Genomic DNA, 5,624 nt, shown 5'->3' with positions numbered 1-5,624 from the left:
GTATATTTCTCCATCTATTAGTGTCCTCTTTGATTTCTTTCACCAGTGTTTTATAGTTTTCTATATATAGGTCTTTAGTTTCTTTAGTTTCTTTAGGTAGATATATTCCTAAGTATTTTATTCTTTCCGTTGCAATGGTGAATGGAATTGTTTCCTTAATTTCTCTTTCTGTTTTCTCATTATTAGTGTATAGGAATGCAAGGGATTTCTGGGTGTTGATTTTATATCCTGCAACTTTACTATAGTCATTGATTAGTTCTAGTAATTTTCTGGTGGAGTCTTTAGGGTTTTCTATGTAGAGGATCGTGTCATCTGCAAATAGTGAGAGTTTTACTTCTTCTTTTCCAATTTGGATTCCTTTTATTTCTTTTTCTGCTCTGATTGCTGTGGCCAAAACTTCCAAAACTATGTTGAATAGTAATGGTGAAAGTGGGTACCCTTGTCTTGTTCCTGACTTTAGAGGAAATAAATGCTTTCAATTTTTCACCATTGAGGATAGTGTTTGCTGTGGGTTTGTCATATATAGCTTTTATTATGTTGAGGTATGTTCCTTCTATTCCTGCTTTCTGGAGAGTTTTTATCATAAATGGATGTTGAATTTTGTCAAAGGCTTTCTCTGCATCTATTGAGATAATCATATGGTTTTTATTTTTCAATTTGTTAATGTGGTGTATTATGTTGATTGATTTGCAGATATTGAAGAATCCTTGCATCCCTGGGATAAAGCCCACTTGGTCCTGGTGTATGATCTTTTTAATGTGTTGTTGGATTCTGATTGCTAGAATTTTGTTAAGGATTTTTGCATCTATGTTCATCAGTGATATTGGCCTGTAGTTTTCTTTTTTTGTGGCATCTTTGTCAGGTGTTGGTATTAGGGTGATGGTGGCCTCATAGAATGAGTTTCGAAGTTTACCTTCCTCTGCAATTTTCTGGAAGAGTTTGAGCGGATATGTGTTAGCTCTTCTCTAAATTTTTGGTAGAATTCAGCTATGAAGCCGTCTGGACCTGAGCTTTTGTTTGCTGGAAGATTTCTGATTACAGTTTCAATTTCCGTGCTTGTGATGGGTCTGTTAAGATTTTCTATTTCTTCCTGGTCCAGTTTTGGAAAGTTGTACTTTTCTAAGAATTTGTCCATTTCTTCCTCGTTGTCCATTTTATTGGCATATAATTGTTGATAGTAGTCTCTTATGATCCTTTGTATTTCTGTGTTGTCTGTTGTGATCTCTCCATTTTCATTTCTAATTTTATTGATTTTATTTTTCTCCCTTTGTTTCTTGATGAGTCTGGCTAATTGTTTGTCAATTTTATTTATCCTTTCAAAGAACCAGCTTTTGGAACAGGCAGTCTTTAAACTTTTGTGAGTTCATTATCCATGAATCTCTTCTTTCGTGAATTGATTATTCATGTCTCAATTTTGGTTATTAGTCTTTTCTTTATGAAGAAATGACCTTTATATTCTAATCATTTTAATAACTTGTAAGCCACATTGTTGTTAATGTTCAGTCACTAAGTCATGTCCAACTCTTTGCAACTCCGTAAATGGCAGCATGACAGGCTTCCCTGTCCTTCCCTGTCTCCTGGAGTTTACTCAAATTCGTGTCAATTGAGTCAGTGATGCCACCCAACCATCTCATCCTCTGTCATCTCCTTCTCCTCCTGCCCTCAATCTTTCTCAGCGTTAGGGCCTTTTGCAATGAGTTGGCTCTTCGCATCAGGTGGGCAAAGTATTGGAGCTTCAGCTTCAGCATGAGTCCTTCCAATGAATATTCAGGGTTGTTTTCCCTTAGGATTGACTGGTTTGATCTACCTGCTGTCCAAGAGACTCTCAAATGTCTTCTGCAGCACCAAAATTCAAAAGCTTCAAGTCTTTGACACTCAGCCTTATTTATGGTCCAACTCTTACACCCATAAATGACTACTGGAAAAACCATAGCTTTGCCTATATACTTTTGTTGGCAAAGTGATGTTTCTACTTTTTAATATGGTATCTAGGTTTGTCATAACTTTTCTTCCAAGGAGCAAATGTCTTTCAATTTTGGTGCTGCAGTCACCATTTGCATTGATTTTGGAGCCCAGGAAAACAAAATCTGTCACTGCTTCAACTCTTTCCCCATCTATTTGCCATGAAATGATGGGATCAATGCCATGATCTTAGTTTTTTGAATGTTGAGTTTTAAGCCAGCTTTTTCATTCTCCTCTTTCACCCTCATAAAGAGGCTATTTAGTTCCTCTTCACTTTCTGCATTAGAGTGGTGTCATCTGCATGTCTGAGGTCGTTGATAATTCTCCTGGCAATCTTCATTCCAGCTTGTGATTCATCCAGCCCAGGATTTAGCATGAAAGTTCTCTGCAGAGAAGTTAAATAAGCAGACTGACAATATACAGCCTTGATGTACTCCTTTCACAATTTGAAACTAGTCCATTATTCCATGTCTGGTTCTGTTACTTCTTGACCTGCACACAGGTTTATCAGGAAGCAGGTAAGGTGGTCTTGTATTCCCATCTCTTTAAGAATTTTCCACAGTTTGTTGTGATCCACAGAGTCAAAGGCTTTAGTGTTGCCAATGAACCAGAAGTAGATGTTTTTATGAAATTCCCTTGCTTTTCCTTGTATCCCACATATACAACTATTATTCTTTTTTAACTTAAATAAAAAATTATTTTTTATATTTATATTGTCAAAGATAGTTATTTTTTCTTTTTTACTTTTCTTCCTTTATTCTTATGCTTAAATGAAAGAATGAAAACACTGAATAGTGGCGTTTAAGTAGGGGATTTACAATGAGCATAATGCAATTAAGCATAATGTGGAGAAAGGGAAATTCAGAAAGGACCAACTTTATCTTTACCATTAAGTAGATCATTTTTCAAACTGTGACCCCCAGCATGTGAAGAACCTGGGAAACTTGTTAGAAATGCAAATTCTCACTTTCCAACCCCATCTTCCAATTCAAATTTCCTTATGACGCAGTAGCAGCATCTGACATGCCTTCCAGGTAATTCTAAAGCACAGTGAAGCTTGAAAGCACTGATTTGGAAGCATTGGATTCATGGCTCATGGCCCAGGTAACAAGAGTAAGGAGAGTCCTACAACAGGGAGACAAGGGGAGATGGAAGGAGATTCCAAGAAGTAGACCAGTCTCCAGTCACCTGCCAGCTGGCTGGGAGCTATATAGGAAGAAGTGCTGCACAGATAACTTAGGAACTATACAGCATTAAATGTTCATTAAAAAAAGAGTTTTCTGTTCTGTACTGCATTATAAATCTTTCCTTTTACCCATACCTTTAGGACAAGTCTTACGTATATCATCCTTGTGTTAGTGAGGTTTGGGGACATGATGAAGAAAGAGCATAGGGATGAACCACTGAAAAGTTCAGTACCCACACAAGCAAGGCAGCAAGGTGGGTCAAGGATTCAATGACACCAAGGATTTTAGAGCAAAATGACCTGGGAATCACAAGGAGCCCTCAAAACTACTGAGTAAATAGACAGCAGGTCCGATGAGGAGCTGTGTTGCTTTGTTTAGTTATTAGAGGATAAGGGTCAACGCCAAGAGGCTAAAGGAATTGGAATACGCAGTTGATACTTAAAGGCATCTCTTCCACCATAAAATAAATATTCACCCATGTATTTTTCCAAGATTGTCTTACTATATTATTTTTTGCATTTCACTCTTTAACATACTTAGAATTTATCTTGGTAGATTGCATGAAATAATTTTCCTACCCATATCATTTATAACTCTTCCTTGCCCCCTTGATTTACAACAAATAGTAAGCATTTGGCAAAAACTATGTTGAATCAATGACATAATTAATGAACATCAGTAAAGTTTCGTTCACCAGAAAAAGTCTAACATTAATGATAATCCTAACAGTGATGAAAAGCTTAACCCATTTTATGAGTGTAATAGTTCTAATCCTGATCTTTAAACCAAGGTTTAGAAACCTCTGTTGTCCCAAGAGAAATCATAAAATGGAACGAATACATCTGAGAAAAGCAAAGCTGTCTCTGGAAAGGAAGAGACAGAATTGAACACAGCACTCAGCATTTCCTTGACTTGGCCTTCACCATTTCATCACCATGACTGTAACTTAATCCAGAACCAAATGCTGACACCACTCAAACTACTACAGGGACCTCTCCAGAAGTGCTCATCTGCTAGCCCAAACTTCCTGTTAAGAAACATAAATGAAAAAATGAGTGTGAAAGTTCCTTGGTACCAAAACCCAATAAATTACATATCCCTCAAAATCTTTAAACAGGCAGATCACAATGCAGGAGCTTAACCATTCAGCTGTGACAGAATTCATCCTGTTGGGCTTTGCCTCGAACCCCAGGACCAATCCTCTACTCTTCACCTTCTTTCTAGTCTTTTACCTGCTGATCCTTGTGAGCAACAGCCTCCTCATCACCCTCATCCACCAGGACACACGCCTCCACACGCCCATGTACTTCTTCATCAGTGTCCTCTCCATGCTGGACATGTGCTACACCACCACGACTGTGCCCCAGATGCTCGTGCATATTCTCAGCAAAAAGAGAGCCATCTCTTTTGCTAGATGTGTGGCCCAGATGTACCTCTTCCTCCTCTTTGGGATCACTGAGTCCTGGCTTTTCTCCATCATGTCCGTGGGCAGGTATGCGGCCATCTGCCACCCTCTCCGGTATAAGGTCATCATGAGCCGCTGGGTGTGCCTTCTCATGGTGGGCATCTGTGCAGCCTATGGTGTGCTGGGTGGCGTGACTGATACCTTCTTTGCTATGCGCCTTCCCTACTGTGGCCCTAATGAAATTGACCACTACTTCTGTGAGGTCCCTGCAGTCCTGAAGCTGGCCTGTGCAGACACATCCCTCAATGATTTGGTGGACTTCATCACAGGCTTCAATGTCATTGTGGTCCCACTCTCCCTGATTGTCCTTGTCTATGTCAACATCTTTGCCACCATCATGAAGATCCGCTCAGCCCAGGGGCGGATCAAGGCCTTCTCCACCTGAGCCTCCCACATCACTGTGGTCACCATGTTTGCTATTCCATGCATCATCATGTACATGAGCCCTGGCTCTGACTCCTTGTCAAACAGTGGCAAGAAAATGGCCCTTTTCTACAACATTGCCACAGCCTTCCTCAACCCTGTCATCTACAGCCTGAGGAATAAGGATGTGAAAAATGCTTTCCTCAAACTGATGGGAAGGGGCAGGGCCCCAGAGTGACACTCTAAAGATGAAGATCTGGGAAGTCTTACAATGCAGAACACACACTCATCAACTCCTCAAACACACTTTCACGAGACCTGAAGTGATGGTCTTCATATAGCTAACTGTCCATCCTGGGCCTGTGGGAGAGAACAGTGTGCTTTTTCATCAGCATTATGTGTGGTGGTGTGGTTTGAGACAAAGAGGATCCGGGTCTAACACAGTGATCAAGAGCCTGAACTCTAGTGCCAGGCAGACTAAGATGAGAGACTTGGCTTTACCACTCACTAGGCACCTGAATTCTTGCAGCTCATTTAACTTAATTCTAAGATTTAGATCTCTTCCTCACAAGGAAGTTGTAATGATTAAATGTGATAGTACACTAAAGGTACAGAATTGTCATACAGTAATTTTTTAGCAAATGTTA

The 5,624-nt window shown here is 39.7% G+C and overlaps 1 pseudogene; it reads left to right on the top strand.

Annotated features, from left to right (window-relative positions):
- The first annotated feature begins 4,276 nt into the window (after positions 1-4,276).
- Positions 4,277-5,215, top strand: LOC129656275 (olfactory receptor 2D2-like; annotated as a pseudogene).
- Positions 5,216-5,624: the final 409 nt, after the last annotated feature.

This window comes from Bubalus kerabau, chromosome 6 (genome assembly GCF_029407905.1).
Source record: "Bubalus kerabau isolate K-KA32 ecotype Philippines breed swamp buffalo chromosome 6, PCC_UOA_SB_1v2, whole genome shotgun sequence".
NCBI classification, from domain to species: Eukaryota; Metazoa; Chordata; class Mammalia; order Artiodactyla; family Bovidae; genus Bubalus; species Bubalus kerabau.
Note: the sequence above shows the minus strand (reverse complement) of the source record. Positions and strands in the feature narration are given on the sequence as shown.